Source organism: Thalassophryne amazonica, chromosome 7 (assembly GCF_902500255.1).
Source record: "Thalassophryne amazonica chromosome 7, fThaAma1.1, whole genome shotgun sequence".
NCBI lineage: Eukaryota > Metazoa > Chordata > Actinopteri > Batrachoidiformes > Batrachoididae > Thalassophryne > Thalassophryne amazonica.
The window spans coordinates 97,518,063-97,539,147 of record NC_047109.1 but is presented as its reverse complement, the minus strand read 5'-3'; the positions used below and the strand labels follow the sequence as shown (position 1 = coordinate 97,539,147).

Genomic DNA, 21,085 nt, shown 5'->3' with positions numbered 1-21,085 from the left:
ATCATGCCCAATATACTGTTAGCCTTAGCTGCTGACACAGCTGTGTGCCTTGAGAAGAACAAATTGCTTGAAATTAAGATGCCAAGATCTTTTTTCCTCTGTAGCAGCCTCTAAAAATTTTCCTTTCAAAATATAATCATAACAGGGATTTTTCTTTCCCATATGAAGGACTTTACTTCTTTCATTGAAAACTTTCATTGAAACCCAACAGCCAATTCTCAGACCATGCAATAAGATTATTAATATCATCTTGCACTTATTCCACATTGATAAGGGAAATAATGGGTTGATACACTTTAGTGTCATCAGAAAAGATCTTACACTTTGATTTGTTCACACTTGGTAGATTGTTAATAACTAATAAGAACAAAACGGTTCCGATGACTGATCCCTGGAGGACACCACTAGTAACTTGCATCCATGTAGAGCAGGTGTGGGCAACTTGTTCCAGAAAGGGCCAAGAGGGTGCAGGTTTTCTTTGCAACCACTGATTCCACCAGGTGATTTCACTGATTAACTGATTCCATCTTCTCAAAGTGATATTAATCAATGAAATCACCTGGTGGAGTCAGTGGCTGCAAAGAAAACCTGCACCCTCCTGGCCCTTTCTGGAACTAGTTGCCCACCTCTGATGTAGAGGAAGCACCATTCGTACAGACTCATTGTTTTCTAGCACTGACAAAATCTTCCATCCAGTTACAAAGTCTGCCCCAATGCCATACTTGCTTAATTTATACACCAATCTATCATGCGGCACAGAATCAAAGGCTTTTTGAAAATGTAAATAAAGAACATGATCATACAGTTTTGTCAGTTGTGTCATTGTGCAACACCATTTTGTCTGACAGTCCCCAGCAGGATGGTCAAAATGTCTTTTGAAATTGTTATAAACGCTTCCGTTTTGATGTCCCTCGCATGCTACAGCGATTCTTTGGATGAAGTAACATTTGCTCACTACAAGGAGAAGTTAAAGACATTTAATGCCATAGATACTTACAATGTAGAAACTCATGAATGGAGTTTGGACATTGTTTTTTGTCATGACAAAAATATTTAACATTTTGAAAGGGGTGATTTTTGCATACAGCGTTCAGTGGGTTGCGAGTGGAATGAAATCACTTTGTTGTTTCAAATAAACTGCTGTGTACATTTTTTATTATTTTGATTAAATTTGATGTTTGGGTACAGGTTTGGGCTGTACCACAGACCGCATTTAGCATCACACCGGAGTCACATACTGAGATTAGCCAAGTTAGTGACGCCTTCACTATGCTACATTTGGGGCATCTTTAAATTAAGTCGAGCTAATTTTCACAATATCTCTAAAGCTCTTAGAACATGCTAAATTAGTTGTGCAAATGTTTCTGATGATCACGAAGAGGTGAAGAAAAAAAAAAAATCAGGAACCACAATGGCAAATGGCCAAAGATAACCATTTTTAGAACTCACAAGCACTATATTACTGCATTTTATCCATCAAAGACACCTGAGATGAAATGATCAGAGCACACTTAGTAATGCTTTTTGCTTGGCTCTGTTGATCCGAGTTAACCACAGCTGGCGTCACTACCATTGAAAGCTCCTCTAACTTTAATCTGTTATGTGTAATGACTGTTGTGATGCCAAAAAATCTGAGTGACCTCTTGCCTACATTTCCATGGTTTGTACACCCGAACACCACGCATGATTTAACCATCATCTCTCTTTACCAATAACTGATGCTTCAGAGCTCACTCTATGTTTACGTTTTCTGCCCTACAATGTGGAGGCATGCTAGGAATCATGGGTAACCACACCCAGAATGGAAAGAGGTCTATTTCAGACATTTAAGTCTTGTTACAGCCATGATATTTTAGCAAAGTGGTAAATAATTATGGTGCATTCTGCAGGTGGATTTGACATAGAACTATGTGCAACATTGTCTGTGTGTGTTCCACAGACTGAATGCATTATAACTATTCACCCGTTTGCTAAAACACCATGGATACAGTGCATCCGGAAAGTATTCACAGCGCTTCACCTTGTCCACATTTTGTTATGTTACAGCCCTATTACAAAATGGAGTAAATTTATTTTTCCCCCTCAAAATTCTACTCACAACACCCCATAATGGCATGAAAAAAGTTTTTTTTTGTTTTTGAAATTTTTGCAAATTTATTAAAAATAAAAAACTAAGAAATCCCACGTACGGCCCCAATTCCAATGAAGTTGGGACGTTGTGTGAAATGTAAATAAAAACAGAATACAATGATTTGCAAATCCTCTTCAACCTATATTCAATTGAATACACCACAAAGACAAGCTATTTAATGTTCAAACTGACAAACTTTATTGTTTTTGTGTAAATATTTGCTCATTTTGAAATGGATGCTTGCCACACATTTCCAAAAAGCTGGGACAGTGGTATGTTTACCACCGTGTTACATCACCTTTCCTTTAAACAACACTCAATAAGCGTTTTGGAACTGAGGACTCTAATTGTTGAAGTCTTGTATGTGGAATTCTTTCCCATTCTTGCTTGATGTACGACTTCAGTTCTTCAACAGTTCAGGGTCTCCACTTCATAATGCGCCACACATTTTCAATGGGTGACAGGTCTGGACTGCAGGCAGGCCAGTCTAGTACCCGCACTCTTTTACTACAAAGTTGTAGAAAAGCAAAGCGCTGTGAACACTTTCCGGATGCACGGTAAATCAAAATTTAACTGTCTGAAATAGGTGATAGATTTCTTTTTGTTTTCTTTCTTTTTAAGTTGTGGCAGGGTGGGCAAGGTGCATACTGCAAGTAAAGGGATCCTGTTCTACCATTATCAGCACATAATAGAAGGGGTCATAGCAAGTAATTATTTAAAAGGTCACATCTGGATATGAGGAAATTCTCATTTCCAATGAAAAACAGCATTGAGGATAATCGATTTTAAAAGTACATTATTCAAACTTTGGAGAAATGATGATAACAAATATGAAATACAGAAACAGCATCAGATAAGTCAATAAACTTCAGTCAGAACTTCCGCATGACCTCATTAAAACCTGCTGATCCCACCGAGATCCTTAGTTTGGGTCTCATTAACATCAGATCATTGTCTCTGAAGTCATTGCTGGTGAATGACTTAATTGTGGATCATCGTCTGGATACGCTTGGATTATGTGAAACCTGGATTAAATCCACAGCTGTCCTTCCTCTGAATGAGGCCTGCCCACCGGAGTACACTTTTAGTCACGTTTCACGTGATGTGAAGAAAGGTGGGGGTGTTGCTTTTATTTATAAATCCAGGTTTACTTTAGTAACTGTTGGGGGTCAGAAATATAATTCATTTGAGCATCTGATTCTCCGTTATGCCCATGATGCTAAGTACTGTCAGGGTCATAAAACTGGAAATCAGCTATGTTATATTGTCACTGTCTACAGGCCTCCTGGCCCATATTCTGATTTTTTAGATGAATTTGGCGCGTTCATCTCTAGTCTTTCAACTAGTGTTGACAACATTTTGATTATTGGTGACTTTAACATTCATATAAATAAGCTCTCTGATCCCCTCTGTAAATCATTTATGGAAATCAATGAATGCACTAGCATTTCGGCAGTTCATTCATGGTTCAACGCATATCAGTGGTAATACTCTGGATTTGGTTCTTGCACATGGCCTTGCTGTCACAAATATCGACATCCTGCCTCTTGCATCAGCGGTCTCTGACCACTCGCTTGTTAGGTTTACAATTACGCTGCCGCGTTTAGTGGAGCAACAACCTTGCCTATCATTGCGGCGACAAATTAAACCTTCAACTTTGACTGAACTCGAAGCGAGACTACCTGAAATCCTAACTTCAAGCTTAATGAAATTTCAGTCAGTAGACAGTCTTGCAGATAGCCTGAATTTAGTGCTAAAAACCACACTTGATAAGATTGCGCCTCCTCTATTAAAGCCACACCTTCCCAAAGCACAGACACCCTGGTTCAATAGTTATTTGCGTGACCTTAGGAAGAAGGCTAGAGGGTTGGAACGGAAATGGCGTAGTTCCAAACTAGAGGTGTTTCACCTTGCGTGGCGTGAAGCTATTTTAGATTATAAGCATGCTTTATTGGCTATGAAGCAGGCGTATTATTCTGAATTGATCAACAAAAACAAGCATAACTCAAAGTTCTTGTTTAATACGGTGGCATTTCTTATTCATGGACAGCCACCTGTTGGTCGTTCTCCTTTTTCAGCACAGGACTTTCTGGACTATTTCAAAAAGAAAATAGAAGATATTAGGTTGAGCACATCCCAGCATACTTTGGTTGAATCATTGTATCCAGCTACTGAGCTGGGGACTACAACTGAGGTGCTACCTAGATTCACGGAATTTAACAGTATCTCACAAGGTGTGCTGACGAAACTCGTGATGTCTACTAGAAGCACAACTTGTTTATTTGATCCTATACCAACAAAATTGTTTAAGGATCTTTGGCCCATTCTTGGGCCGACTGTGCTGGAAATTGTTAACCTTTCTTTAAACTCTGGATCTGTTCCAAATTGTTTTAAATCTGCAGTATTTAAACCACTACTCAAGAAATCTAATCTTGATCCTGGTGAATTGAAAAATTATAGGCCGATATCAAATCTATCATTCTGCTCTACAATTCTGGAAAAGGTGGTTTCACGGCAGCTTGTGGACTATCTTACTGAGAATGACCTTTTTGAGCCACTGCAGTCTGCTTTTAGAAGACATCACTCCACAGAAACAGCACTTATTAAAGTAGTTAATGATCTTCTGCGAGCAATGGACTCGGATACTACTACAGCATTGGTGTTGTTGGATCTCAGTGCTGCGTTTGACACAGTTGATCATCATATTCTACTTGATAGGCTAGAAAACTGTTTCGGGATTACTGGAACTGTTCTTGTGTGGCTGACGTCTTATCTGTCTGGTCGTTCCCATTGTGTTTTGTGCAATGACACTACCTCTGACTTTAAGGGCATGAAGTTCGGGGTTCCGCAGGGATCCGTTCTGGGTCCCTTGCTTTTTTCCCTGTATATGGCACCCCTTGGGAACATTTTGCGGCGTTTTGGGGTTGCTTTTCATTGTTATGCTGATGTTACTCAGTTGTATATGCCGATAGCTGCTGGAAATCCTGTTCACATAAAATCTTTACAGGACTGTCTTGCAGCAGTGAGAAGTTGGATGTCTAGCAACTTTCTACTTTTGAACTCTGATAAGACTGAAATGATGGTTCTTGGCCCAGCTAGACATCGGCACCAATTTGATCAGCTGGCGCTTAGCCTAGGTTCATGTGTTATACATCATGCTGACAAGGTGAGGAATCTTGGGGTAATCTTTGATCCTACGTTGTCCTTTGACCTCCACATTAGGGACATTACGAGGACTGCTTTCTTTCATCTGAGAAATATAGCAAAGATTTGCCCCATCCTGTCTATGGCTGATGCTGAGACTCTGATTCACGCATTTGTCTCTTCTAGATTGGATTATTGTAATGCTTTATTCTCTGGCCTGCCGCAGTCTAGCATTCGAGGACTTCAGTTGGTGCAGAATGCTGCTGCCAGAATTTTGACACAAAGTTGAAGGTTTGACCACATTACTCCCATTCTGGCATCCCTTCATTGGCTACCGGTTTCTGCCAGATTGGATTTTAAAGTTTTATTGTTGGTTTATAAAATTGTTCATGGACTGGCGCCTTCCTACTTGGCGGACTTGGTTAAGCCCTACGTACCTGCGAGGCCTTTGCGTTCGCAGGGCGCAGGGCTTCTGTGTGTTCCGAGGATGAACAAAAAGTCTGTGGGGTATAGAGCCTTCTCCTACCGTGGTCCGGCTCTTTGGAATGATCTACCTGCTGTTATTCGGCAGTCTGACACGGTGGAGATTTTTAAATCAAGACTGAAGACCCACTTTTTTAGACTGTCTTATCATTATTTTTTTTTATCTGTTTGTGTTTGCTTTGTAATTTATTTTTATTCTACTGTGTTTTATCTTTTAACTGTGCTTTTCTTGCTTTTAATTTTGAATTTAGATTAATTTGTGTTGTTGTGAATTATGTGAAGCGCCTTGGGGCGACTTTGTCGTGATTTGGTGCTATATAAATTAATAAATTGAATTAAATTGAATAAAAAATTCTGCTATTGTTAGTACTGAATTGTCTTCCATGTATATTAGATCTGGATAAAGAGGTACCTTACACCTGCATCTAGCAATTTAAATTACATGGCTGATTTAATTTCACTTTGACTTACGGGCCATTAACACATGTAGAACCTTCATTTTCATACTGCCGTCTATTATCACATTATTACCCGCTATCAATTTCACATTTATTCTTAGAAAAATCACTCACAAAACTGTCTCCACCCCACCACGCAAAAGTTTGGATTGCTCACACAATTTCGCACTCTTTATCTGGGATCTTAGTAAATCTGTGTTTACTTTTGATCTGCAGGTTTCTCAAACATGAGAAAGTTAATTAATGAATAAGCAATGTGTAATACTTTTAAACAATGCTTCAGAATTTTTAAACATCTGGGCCCGTGTTCACAAAGATTCTCAGAGTCCTTTCAGGGAGCTCCCAATGTACGCCTGTTTCACACGGCAAGAAAATTATGCCGATTTCTGACCCAATCTTTCCTTTCCAACGATCTTAAATATGCCCCGACTATCGTGATGACTCTGAAGATAATCTTATCAAATATTCCTCCTGTGTGTGGTGTGTTAAGAGTGCTCTAGTCTGCTTGGAAGGATGTTGAGACCACTCAGACCTCTAATCATGAATATTCAACATGTTTCGTCTTGGACTGATATCCCAGTGTGTGCGTTAGTGCCCCGAGCACAAACGAGCATGTGAATAAGTTGAATGTGCCTGTTGAATGTAGCCAATCAGAAAGCGAGGTGACAGAAGCACAGAGGGGAATCCAAAATCAAAACAGATGTCATGGTGCACCAGAAAGTGCACGTTGTCTCCACTCCTTTAACCAGTGCCTTTTCTTTTTCTTTTTGTATCACTTTTTCTCAGTTAGAAATACTCCACAAACTATTGCCATTGCTTCTTACTCGTCCACCATGTTTGTTTACTCTGAAGTCACGCTGAATCTCGAGAGGTTTTGTGAGATTTCCTGTCTGACCTGGGAATGTTTATGAGTGAAATCAGTTGGTGTGTGGTGTGTTGTCTTTACCATGTGGCTGCACACCACACACTGTACAACCAAAAAAGTTATATCTATGATTTTGTAATCGCCATGTGTGTGGTCTCTCAGGCACTGAAGTCCAAACAATTTTACAATGTTGTCGTGTGAACCAGGCATTAGCCTATTGCAAGGAATCTTAGCTTAAGCGTGATCCAGGAAGTTTCTGAGAGCAACTCTGAGCAAGGAGGGGACAGAAACTTTTATCTTCCTGATGAGGTGTGGTTGGTTCCATGTATGACACAGTCTTCTAAAAGCTTTGATTGGTTGTCACAAAAAGGGAAAGAGAAAAAAAAAAACATGCTCTGTGCTACTAGTTATGAACGGACAGTAAAATCAACTGATCACATAACCTGAACTGCATTAAGAAATGTGTAATTGTGAAAATAATTTTATGTCATGATGATGAAACTCAGCAAAATTCAATTAATTGTTACACAGCTTCAAAATGTTTGAACCTACTTCATTCATATGCTGATTATACTGATTAGCTTATTGTTATGTTTACTCTCCGTGCTGGTAATTTGATTCTTTAATTTAATTTAATTCTCTCTTCTTTAAAGACTAAGGTTAATGGAGTTATGGAGTTCCACAAGGTTCTGTTCTAGGACCAATTTTATTCACTTTATACATGCTTCCTTTAGGCAGTATTATTAGACAGCATTGCTTAAATTTTCATTGTTACGCAGATGATACCCAGCTTTATCTATCCATGAAGCCAGAGGACACACACCAATTAGCTAAACTGCAGGATTGTCTTACAGACATAAAGACATGGATGACCTCTAATTTCCTGCTTTTAAACTCAGATAAAACTGAAGTTATTGTACTTGGCCCCACAAATCTTAGAAACATGGTGTCTAACCAGATCCTTACTCTGGATGGCATTACCCTGACCTCTAGTAATACTGTCAGAAATCTTGGAGTCATTTTTGATCAGGATATGTCATTCAATGCGCATACAACCCCTGGCAATAATTATGGAATCACCGGCCTCGGAGGATGTTCATTCAGTTGTTTAATTTTGTAGAAAAAAAGCAGATCACAGACATGACACAAAACTAAAGTCATTTCAAATGGCAACTTTCTGTCTTTAAGAAACACTATAAGAATTCAGGAAAAATAATTGTGGCAGTCAGTAACGGTTACTTTTTTAGACCAAGCAGAGGGAAAAAAATAATGGACTCACTCAATTCTGAGGAATAAATGATAGAATCACCCTGTAAATTTTCATCCCCAAAACTAACACCTGCATCAAATCAGATCTGCTCATTAGTCTGCATCTAAAAAGGAGTGATCACAACTTGGAGAGCTGTTGCACCAAGTGGACTGACATGAATCATGGCTCCAACACGAGAGATGTCAATTGTAACAAACGAGAGGATTATCAAACTCTTAAAAGAGGGTAAATCATCACGCAATGTTGCAAAAGATGTTGGTTGTTCACAGTCAGCTGTGTCTAAACTCTGGACCAAATACAAACAACATGGGAAGGTTGTTAAAGGCAAACATACTGGTAGACCAAGGAAGACATCAAAGTGTCAAGACAGAAAACCTAAAGCAATATGTCTCAAAAATCAAAAATGCACAACAAAACAAATGAGGAACGAATGGGAGGAAACTGGAGTCAACGTCTGTGACCGAACTGTAAGAAACCGCCTAAAGGAAATGGGATTTACTTACAGAAAAGCTAAACGAAAGTCATCATTAACACCTAAACAGAAAAAAACAAGGTTACAATGGGCTAAGGAAAAGCAATCGTGGACTGTGGATGACTGGATGAAAGTCATATTCAGTGATGAATCTCGAATCTGCATTGGGCAAAGTGATGATGCTGGAACTTTTGTTTGGTGCCATTCCAATGAGATTTATAAAGATGACTGCCTGAAGAGAACATGTACATTTCCACAGTCATTGATGATATGGGGCTGCATGTCAGGGAAAGGCAGTGGGGAGATTACATCATCAATAAATGCACAAGTTTACATTGATATTTTGGATACTTTTTTTATCCCATCAATTGAAAGGATGTTTGGGGATGATGAAATCATTTTTCAAGATGATAATGCATCTTGCCATAGAGCAAAAACTGTGAAAACATTCCTTGCAAAAAGACACATAGGGTCAATGTCATGGCCTGCAAATAGTCCGGATCTTAATCCAATTGAAAATCTTTGGTGGAAGTTGAAGAAAATGGTCAATGACAAGGCTCCAACCTGCAAAGCTGATCTGGCAACAGCAATCAGAGAAAGTTGGAGCCAGATTGATGAAGAGTACTGTTTGTCATTCATTAAGTCCATGCCTCAGAGACTGCAAGCTGTTATAAAAGCCAGAGGGGGTGCAACAAAATACTAGTGATGTGCAGGAGCGTTCTTTTGTTTTTCATGATTCCATAATTTTTTCCTCAGAATTGAGTGATTCCGTGTTTTTTTCCCTCTGCTTGGTCTAAAAAAGTAACCGTTACTGACTGCCACAATTATTTTTCCTGATTTCTTATAGTGTTTCTTAAAGCCAGAAAGTTGCCATTTGAAATGACTTTAGTTTTGTGTCATGTCTGTGATCTGCTTTTTTTCTACAAAATTAAACAACTGAATGAACATCCTCCGAGGCCGGTGATTCCATAATTTTTGCCAGGGGTTGTATTAAACAAATATGTAGGACTGCTTTTTTGCATATGCGCAATATCTCTAAAATTAGAAAGGTCTTGTCTCAGAGTGATGCTGAAAAACTAATTCATGCATTTATTTCCTCTAGGCTGGACTATTGTAATTCATTATTATCAGGTTGTCCTAAAAGTTCCCTGAAAAGCCTTCAGTTAATTCAAAATGCTGCAGCTAGAGTACTGACAGGGACTAGAAGGAGAGAGCATATCTCACCCATATTGGCCTCTCTTCATTGGCTTCCTGTTAATTCTAGAATAGAATTTAAAATTCTTCTTCTTACTTATAAGGTTTTGAATAATCAGGTCCCATCTTATCTTAGGGACCTCATAGTACCATATCACCCCAATAGAGCGCTTCACTCTCAGACTGCAGGCTTACTTGTAGTTCCTAGGGTTTGTAAGAGTAGAATGGGAGGCAGAGCCTTCAGCTTTCAGGCTCCTCTCCTCTGGAACCAGCTCCCAATTCGGATCAGGGAGACAGACACCCTCTCTACTTTTAAGATTAGGCTTAAAACTTTCCTTTTTACTAAAGCTTATAGTTAGGGCTGGATCGGGTGACCCTGAACCATCCCTTAGTTATGCTGCTATAGACTTAGACTGCTGGGGGGTTCCCATGATGCACTGAGTGTTTCTTTCTCTTTTTGCTCTGTATGCACCACTCTGCATTTAATCATTAGTGATTGATCTCTGCTCTCTTCCACAGCATGTCTTTTTCCTGGTTCTCTCCCTCAGCCCCAACCAGTCCCAGCAGAAGACTGCCCCTCCCTGAGCTTGGTTCTGCTGGAGGTTTCTTCCTGTTAAAAGGGAGTTTTTCCTTCGCACTGTCACCAAGTGCTTGCTCACAGAGGGTCGTTTTGACCGTTGGGGTTTTTCCATAATTATTGTATGGCTTTGCCTTACAATATAAAGCGCCTTGGGGCAAGTGTTTGTTGTGATTTGGCGCTATATAAATAAAATTGATTTGATTTGATTTGATTTAATGTATTTAACATTAACGCAGACTCAGCTGTCAGCAATACCTGTGAGTGCTGGCATCCTTATACTGTAAAAATCAGTTAGTTTGATTTAGCAGAATGAACAAAACAACAAATGAAATGGAATAAAAAAAGAACTAGAAAGTCCAACTGGACAGAAGGGCAGTGCCTGCTGTTGGCACAGCTCGTGGAGGAGAATAAGTTTTAAGAGGCAAATTGGGTCCCAGGATCATGGCATAAGGGAAGAGGCAAACTTGGTAGCACATTGATCAACAGATCAATGCGCCATTCCCTCCCCTTGTGTGCAAAAGCGAGGAGTTTGAGAAGCGCTGGTACGTGCTGCAATCCAAAGCGAGAGCAGAGATTGCAGCACACAAGTGTTCTTCTCAAACAGGTGAATGTTGTAGGCTACCATGAAGGCTATGGCTGCTGGCATCGCTTACGTTGATACTAATCATTTTTCCCTGTAGCCAGGTATCGCAATGTAGCCAGGTATCGCAATGTTGTGATGACATTTATTTTCAGGCATTATTGCATTCCTATGTTGGTTGGGAAAAGTAAGCTCATTCCTGATAAAGTCTGCAAACATTATCCCTGCACCATTTAAGCATGTTACTGAATCACTGCTATTCAACATACACAGTGAAAAACAGAGAAACAACTCCCTCTCTTCAACCAAGAACAAAAAAAAAATCAATCTTCAAATATACTTTCCACTGCAGTGTGACCCATAGTAGGCCTATTATGCAAACACCCAAATGACAACAGACCACCAAAGAATCAAAATGATAATCAAGGATCCAGTGAAGGGAACTGACACCTTCACAAATTACTTTGAAACAGTCTCCTTTTTCAATGTAAAAGATTTGAAAAGGTTTATAAAATGGAATAAACACCTAATTTCTTCAAAGTTGTTGAAACTCACTCAGACACATGATTGACTACTGCATTAGTCATAAGTTCATAACTGTTTATCTTGTCAGCCAGAGTGTCATGATATTGTAAAACGGAGTGGCTATTCGCCCAACCGTTGGTTCAATAAAGTAAATACACAAGTATATACGCCCAACCACAACCGACCAGTGAGTGCGCTTGTAAGTTTACTTCCAGTTTCAACGCAGGAGGGGAAAAAGGCGGATATTTTCTCACCGGCTGCGGGAGGGTTCGCAGCCCGTGGAGGGGCTGTGATCTAAAGCGGTTCTGTTTGCCTCATCACACCCAGTGAACTGTGTAAAACTAACACCATTTTACAGTCAACAAGCAGCATTTTGTTCAAAAACTGTTTCGTCGTTGTTAACAGGCTTCCATTCAAAATACTTATGAAGTTTGTCTGCTTTCATCCATTGCGGTGTTTTTGCAGTAATTAAAGACGGCGCTGTTAAATGTGTCAAACATATGCCGCAATAGAGCCTTAGCACATCCATAAATCTCCCCTTTCATCCCCCTTTTCTCCTCCTGCCTGGTGGCTCCATCCTCAGTTTCCATCCTTCTCCCTAAATACTCTGGATCTCTCCTGTGCACATGTCCAAACCATCTCAATCTCCCTTCTCTGACTTTGTCTCCAAACCGTCCCACCTGAGCTGTTCGTCTGTTCTCAACATGAAACCATATTGCTGTTCACACATCACCTGTTTTCTAAGTCTAGCTTCTACTACTCTTTCCCATAACTTCATGCTGTGGCTGATCAACTTAATACTCCTGTTGTTACTGCAGCTCTGCACATCAATCTTATTCATAAAATAGGAACCAGCACACTTCACCTCCACTCCTCGGGCATCCTATTACGTTTGAAGATTTTATTAAACAATCTGGTTAGAAACTCCACTGCCATCTCTCCTAAACATTTCCATGCCTCCGCTGGAATGTCATCTGGACCAACTGCCTTTCCATTTTTCATCTTCTTCATAGCTGCCCTCACTTCATCCTTAGTAATCTCTTGCATGTTCTGATTTACTCTCTCCACATCATCCAGTCTTTTCACTCTCATTTTCTTCTTTCATCATCTCCTCAAAATATTCCCTCCACCTTTTCAACACACTTTTCTCACTTGTCAGCACATTACCATCTATATCCTTTATCACCCTAACCTGCTGCAGATCCTTTCCAGTAGGGTTGAGCCGGATACTTGTTTGATCACATTTTGATCATAAAATTAAAAAAAGAAAGTTGTGTTGAGTACAACAACTCTTGTTCGTTCATATTTAGTAGTTCATAATTACCTACGACATCGAATGTCAATTCTGAGGCTGTTCTGTTATTCATTCATACACTTAAGAATATTCATGTTCTGAGTTTATAAAAAACTTGTTCTGTGAAATAGTTACTTTACTATTGTGATCAAAGACGTAGAATATCAATTCTGAGGCTGTTCTGTAAATATTCATTCATACACTTAAGAATATTCATGTTCTGAGTTCATAAAAAAAACGTGTTCTGCAAATAGTTCTCTTACTTTTGTGATCAAAAACATTGATTTGAATCTCAATTTTGAGGTTGTTCTGTAAATAGTTTTCAAATAAACAATAAATATAGCAACTTCTTATCAATCCATACCAATTTCAGACTTAAAATAATGTACTGATTTAAGCCCCAGCCATTTCTGGTTAAACCACGCCCACTTACGGTTTAGGCCCCGTCCACTACGAGTACGGATACGGATACAGATAATTTAGATGGTTGAACAGATACAGATAGTGGTGTACTCGCTCATCCCTATTCGCAAGTCCTTTTCTTCTTCCTTACTGTTCAACTTCATTTACAGCTCGATATACGAGGTCTATTAGATAAAAAACCGACACTTTTATCTATTTTTTTTTAACTATATGGATTTGAATGACGTGCGAGATTATGGGGTGTTTCTGTCGCTGTAAGGACTTCCCACGGAGCAGGACATCGCGCAGCGCTTCCAGGCGCCGTCGTCGGCCTGTTTTGACCTGAAAACATCCTAATTTAAGGCTCTGTTGACCCAGGACGTCATGAGAGAACAGAGAAGATTCAGAAGAGGCCGGCATGAGGACTTTATGCGGACATTCCACTGTTTAAGGACATTTTTAATGAAAGACGTGCGCGCAAATTCGCCGAGTCGTTTCCATGACGACTCGGCGAATCTGTGTGCACCGCGACAGGAAAAACACCTCCGTGTTGAAAACCATTTGTAAAATTCAGGCGGCTTTTGATGGCTTTCAACAAGTGAGTATCTGAGAAATTGTTTAACAGCTTGGGCATGTTCCAACTTGCCGGTTAAGGTTTCCAACAGAGGTGTTTTTCCTGTCGCGACCCCCCGCGGTCGGGTCCGGCCCGACATGCGACTCTGCCCGCACGCTCTTTCATTACAAAATGTCCGTTAACAATGGAATGTCCGAATAAACTACTCATGCCGACTTCTTCTGAAAGTTCTCTGTTCTCTGACGACTTACTGGGTCAACAGAGCCTGAAATGTGGAAGTTTTCAACTTGAAATGGCGATACGCTGCCGCCTCGAAGCGCAGATTGCCGTCAGGCACCGTGGGCCGTCCTTACGGTGACACTACCAGACCAAAATCTCTCATCAGCCGTTAAAAGTTTTACCGAAAACCAGCTGAATTTATCGAATGGTGTCCACTCAGTTGTGCCTTGCAGTTTTGAAAAAATTTTGATCAAACAAAGCAGCAGTCTCTGAGCCATTCCTAAACAATGAAAAAATTGACGAGAGGGTGGGCGACTCCTCACTCAAAGACTGCCCACAGGGGAATGACGTAACCGACAGGCGTGAAAAAACTCTTGCATGCCCACGAGGGTTCAAGCATGTCTGATGTAATCACACGTGATTCAAATCCATATGGTTTTTGAAAAAAATAATGTCGGATACTTTTCTAATAGACCTCATATGATTTTTTCCTTAGTTTTTGCCACTTCTCTTTTTGCTTTATGCTGCATCCTCTTGGACTCCTGTCTACTTTCTTCATCGCTCTGACAATCCCAATTCTTTTTTGCCAACATCTTTCTTGTTATGCTTTCCTGGACATCATACCACCAAATCTCCTTGTCTTCCTTCCGCTGTCCAGCTGTCAAACCTTACTATACTTTTCTATCTGTCTCCCTCACCACATCTGCAGTACTTTTCCACTTCTCCAAAACTGCTTCCCCTCCAGCTAGTGCCTGTCTCATGTGCTCAGTGAGTTTCACACAACAACCTGCAGTTTCCACCATCTGATCCTTTGTTGAGCTCTGACTATCTTCCTCTTCTTCACCTCTAAAGTCACCCTACAAACCCCCCATCCTATTCTGTCTAACTACACTCTCCTCTGCCACCACCTTACAGTCTCCAATTTTTTTTAGTTTGCATCTCCGACAAAGAATGTAGTCCACCTGTGTGCACCTTCCTCCACTCTTATATATCACCCTGTGCTCCTCCCTTTTCCTAAAGTAGGTATATATCACAGCCATTTCCATCTGTTTTGCAAAATCAATGACCATCTGCCCTTCCACATTCCTGTCCTTAATACCATATCTACCCATTACTTCCTAATCACCTCTGTTCCCTTCACCAACATGCCCACTGAAGTCCACTCCTATCACCACTCTTTCATGCTTGGGCACACTCTCCACCACCTCATTCATCTCACTCCAGAAATATTCCTTCTCTTTTGTCTCATAACCAACCTGTGGGGCATATGCACTGATGATATTTATCATTGCCCCTTCAATTTCCAACTTCACTTATCACCCTGTCAGGCACTCGCTTGACCTCCAACACACTCTTGACATACACTTCCTTTAAAATGGCCCCAACACCATTTCTCTTCCTATCTACACCATGATACAACAACTTTAACCCACTGCCTATGCTCCTGGCCTTACTTCCCTTCCACTTGGTTTCTTGCACACACAATATGTCTACCTTTCTCCTCTTCATAATATCAGCCAGCTCTCTCCCTTTACCAGTCATACTGCCAACATTCAAAGTCCCGACTCTCACTTCCACCCTTCTGCTTTTCCTCTTCTCCAGCAGTCTCTGGACACGTTCTCCTCTTCTTCTTCTTTGCCCAGCAGTAGTCCAATTTCCGCCGACATCCTGTTGGTCAACAGTCCTGGTGGCAGTCGTTGTTAACTGAGACCTCAACCGATCCGGTATGGAAATTCTATTTGAACTCTGCATCTTTGTTTTTGCCTTTCTTGATACAAACCTGCTCATTTAGCCAGGCTTGGGATCGGCACTCAGAATGTACTGGCTACACACCCCATGTGCCTGAGTTAAAAGACAACTGATATAACCATGAAAATTCCTAGCTACTGGAAAGAAAATCATCATTCCAGGTTTGTGGACATTTCTCTGAAATCCAGTCCACAGACATATGTATAACTGATCCTCAAATTATTTACACAAAACAGTGCAATTTGTCCTTGTGATGGATACCTTGCACATTATTATAATAACTTTGGCATATAAAATGTGCCTGCAGTCATCTCAAAAGGATTGTTTGAATTTCATTCATTTCTGCAATCACAAAATTTCTGGAAGGAATGTGCAGTGTATCCATCCACAAGCAATTGTTGAAATCAAAGATTTACTACTACTTCTGCTGCTGCTGCTACTATACTGTTATTTAGTAGCAGTTGTACAGTTATTATCATTCTCTTAATTCTTAAGGCATGCGTATAACAACTTAAAACTAATACATAAAGAAGAAAAAAAAACAATTGTTCAATTAAGCAATAGCATTTTTTCTGGATTTGTTTTCACAGCCATGGTTCCTTGTTTCTCATGTGAGTTGGCAACTCTGCCTCAAGCGTTCCCTTCTCTGAACTGGACAACTTAATCATTATATTTTACCTCATTTCCAAAACATAATCTCTTCCACTGTTAGTTAACAGAAAAAAAAAAAACATTAACCCATCATTACCCCACTGCTTAGGAAATCCTCAAATCTCTATCAGGATTGGAGACACTGTGAAAAGTATTCTAATGTCAGATACTAACCCTAGATCACCGACAAAATGCAGACAGCTTGTAGTGTGGAATCGATTCAGCTGACATGATATTATTGACTAAACAGAGCAGTTTTACAGCTGTACTGTGCACGGATGTCAGATCAGTTGCATTAATTCAGTATTTTCTAATTCTACACAGACTGATCAAATAAACATGAGTGTAGGTAAGCGTAAACACTTGTACTATATATTCAAAAAGTGGGAGTTCTCCTGAAAGCCAGTGGATAAAATGCTTTTATTTTAAGTTAAAACATTAATTTCACAGAAAGGGGAACACCATGACACAATATAATTCAGTTCTTAATTTTCTCTCTCCTAGATATCAACTTAGCAAGTCAACTTTCTGAGATTTCTTTTGTTTTGGCTTTATGTACATTAAGTACTAAGGTCAGGTCAGGTCTGGGAGCATGTGTAGGTCCTGTGCGTTACCACACCCACCACACTAACCAACCAGGCAGATATAAATAGTCATCAGTCATCAGGCAACTATGTTCTGGATCACTCCAAGAGAAGCACTCTCCTAGAACCTTACCTTGCCGACAAAGTCATCTACGTTCATGCAAGTACAGAACAGGGTAGGAGCCAGAATACATCCCTGAGGAATGCTAGAATTCACTAGGAACAGTACCTGTATATCAGCTAGCTGTGATATTCGGTGTCAGGAACTCAGCACTCTCCTAGACTCAGCACCCCCGTCTTCACTGTACATGGGTCATGGCGGAGCGTTAGCAGTGATTAACAGATTATTGCCTTGTTTCTGCTTAAACTGCCTCTTTTCTGCTTAAAACTGACTTTATAATGATTTCAAAGGTTTTATGTTGTCATCTGATGGTTAATAATCAAATTATTCTGTTTGATCGCTTTAGGTGCAGAGAATCAGACTCAGAGAGAGAGTCTCAGATGTGCTGCTGCCACGCTGTGATCATTCCCCCGTCTTTTATGTAGAAATGATTGTTGTACAAAAGCTTCATATATCTATCGCTGAGACAGATGGTGACCGGAGTGCTGGTTTAAGCAGAAACAAGACCGCTGCCGATGCTCTGAAATGACGCATACGTAGTGAAGGCACATTGAGTACTGAGAAGGGGGAGTGCTGAACTCCTCACATTGGCAAACTATTGGGGATTGTTGGGAAAGTGTAAGTACACGGACCCACAACAGGGGGCGCAAATGAACGGACAATGGAATAGGTCAAATAACAACACTTTACTGTTGCGAACGTGCACAACAAACACAACAGATTACACAATAGATCAGCGGTCAAATTACAAGGTGTCGTGTGGGCAGGCTCGAAGATAGGAGACGTCTGTCCAAAGCAGAACCGGAACCACACGATTTCCTCCGCCACCAGACCCCGGGAATACTGGAGCCGCCAAGTCCCGAACTCCCAGGTGGCCACTGCCTCCGCGTGTCGGACCTGGTACTGCTGGCGAGGAACAAAAACACAATTAAACGTGGGTGCGTCTGCACCCAGCAATCTGCACGGCAGGGAAGCTACCTCCACCTCTCGTTGGAGAAAAAGTCTGTTATCACTCACAAAAAGCACAAAAAAAAGGGCTTTCTATCAAGCAGTCAGGCTGAGGATATTACCTTTCAGGTAGAGCGATATCTCGGCAAAGAGGTGGAGATGACGTCTTGCTGATATACCGATGCAGATCAGATGAGTGGTGACAGCTGTCACAGGTGATGAGTGTCAGCTGTCACCCCGGCTGCTCTTGTGAGGCGGCAGCGCCCTCTTGTGCCTGGAGCCCGCACTCCAGGCAGGGTGCCCTCTGGTGGTGGTGGGCCAGCAGTACCTCCTCTTCAGCGGCCCACACAACAGGGGATCCCTTGAATTCTCAGGATATCCCACAAAGCCAGCTGATCAACTGAATGAAACACTTTGCAAAACTTATAGGCTGCACAGCAGTACTGCTGATATTCATATATGGGTTCAGTGAGTACACACAGAGCCAGGATGCAGTTGTCTGTTGACTCCTGAGGCATGGAACCTTACTGGCCTAGTCACTGAGCAGTAACAAACTGGGCATGACCCCTGTTAAGAATAATCCTTACAAGCACCTTCACTGACACAGAGAGCAGAAAATTAGCCCTGTTGTTTGCAAAGTCTGGAGAACCATACAACAGATCCTTAGAACTTTCCACACCCAGTTTCACCACCTTTGCAATCTCACAATGTGCAATCTACAGTAATCACATTATTTATTTTCATTTTGAAATGTTCATTTAACTTTGTTACCCTCTTTAGTAGCTATTTAGTGCCATTACTGTAACTCATTTTAAAGTAACCACTGTGACAAAGTAATAAGTTTATTTTCTGTCTTTTGTTTTGAGTTTTAGCACAAGTTTGTACCAATAACAGGGAGAGTGAGTGAAAAAGAAACAGAAGTTAGAAGGAAAGCAGAAATCAGTAAACATCGCCTTCATGTCTCCCCCTAAGTCTTCTGTACTGTGAGCTGCCATGGACACAGAACGTTTATTCGATTGCAGCATCATGAGAGTTTCAGCAAAATGGCAAAAGGTGGAGAGGCCAAAAATATATAAAAGTGTTGTTTAGTCTAGTTTTGTGTCTTAGAAAACAAACAACCATGGCCTTTAAACTGATTCTAAAGTAAAAGAATAGAATGAAATTACCGTAACTAACTACAGAAAAAGCTTCCAAAGAACAAAATAGCCAGAGGAGGAGCTTTGATGCCATAAAATGTGCTACGTATTCAGGGATGTTAGTATCTATAGCAACATTATGGGTGGGCATGCAGACAGAAAGAAGGTGGTGGTGGACAATGTGAAAACCCACCAAGACAGGGAAAGGTGATGGCAAACAAAGGATTAGAGGATCTATAATCACAGTTAATTACATCCTGCTGGTCATTTCCAAATTTAGATTTGAGAGGGATGTGACAACATCCTTCAACCAGACATGATAGTGCTGCATTTACATTTAAACACAAAGCCTTGCAATCGCTTTTATATTATCCTATTAATGTCTATAAACATGATTAGATTGGGTATGAGCAGTTATCTTCTTCTCTTCCGAAGAAACCGCTTTCCGTCTTTTTTTTCTTACATAGCCTGAAAATCCACGTACTCATCAAAATGCACAACAACACGAGTCTCTATTCAGCTTTTTTGTTTCTGTGAATAGTATGAAGCTGTGATAATTTACTTTGTCAGCATTTTTATTGTGGTTAGGGATTATCTGAGTTCATGACACTTTAGTGGGACTACCAATATTTAGAACTGGGTTTGATTCCCAGTTACACTACCTGTGTCCTCATACAAGACACTTCCTCCACAGTGTCCCAGTCCAGCTGTAAACAGGTTTCTACCTCGGCTGGGGAAGTAAACTGCAGTAGCCTGGCATCCCATGTAGGGAGAGTCAGACAGCTAACAAATAATTAGCATAGGTCCTGATGAATATAAACATATGAACAGTTGTTTGTCAAAATCAGTTAAAAATAATAAAGAGGTATTTCCAGACAGTGAATAGTTTTAACCAGCCAGGGGCAGACAACCAAAGGCCAGAACAACAACAGCATCCTGTCTATTAATATCACAAACAGGATTGATGACAAGGTGCAGCAGTGGCGAAGGCCAACCTCCACCGGAAATGAGTTCAACTTACTGCTGAGGACCTGAACACAGCTCTTGCTTTGTGAGTACAGAGATTTGATGGCCCTGAGAAGGGACCCCTCACTCCATACTGCTGCAGGACCTCCCACAGCATCTCCTGGGATACCTGATAATACGCCTTCTCCAAGTCCACAAAACACATGTAGACTGGATGGGTATATGCCCAGGCCCCCTCCAGGATCCTTGTAAGAGTGAAGAGCTGGTCAGTTGTTCCACAACCAGGATGGAACCTGCATTGTTCCTCTTTAATCAGAGGTTTGACTATCAGCCGAATCCTCCTTTCCAGCACCCTGGAGTAGACTTTACCAGGGTGGCTGAGTAGTGTGATGCTCCTATAGTTGGCACACACTCTCTGGTCCCCTTTTTTAAATGTGCAGACCAACACCCCAGTTAGCTACTGCTTTGGCACTGTCCCAGAACTCAACTCAGTGTTAAAGAGACATCTCATCCAAGACAGCCTCTTCACACCAAGAGCCTTCAGCATTTCTAGATGGATCTCATCAGCCCCCGGGGATTTCCACTGTGGAGTTGTTTGACTACCGCAGTGACACCCACCAGGGACATTGATGATGTTCCCCCATCAGCTTCCAGCTCTGCCTCTACTACAGAGAGCGCTCCAGTCTGATGCAGGAGTTCCTCAAAGTGTTCCTTCCAGCAACTGATCACCTCCTCGGTT

General features: G+C 40.9%; 1 protein-coding gene and 1 long non-coding RNA gene across 2 annotated transcripts in view; both read right to left on the bottom strand.

Moving 5' to 3' along the window:
- Positions 1–21,085, bottom strand: part of LOC117514639 (collagen alpha-1(XIV) chain-like) — a 496,536-nt gene that overhangs the window by 348,454 nt on the left and 126,997 nt on the right. The window lies entirely within an intron of this gene.
- On the bottom strand, positions 1,607–4,681 carry LOC117514640. Its single transcript, XR_004561917.1, has 3 exons — positions 4,667–4,681; positions 4,403–4,404; positions 1,607–1,813 (listed from the first exon to the last, which is right to left on the bottom strand). It is a non-coding gene; the product is annotated as an uncharacterized LOC117514640 (long non-coding RNA).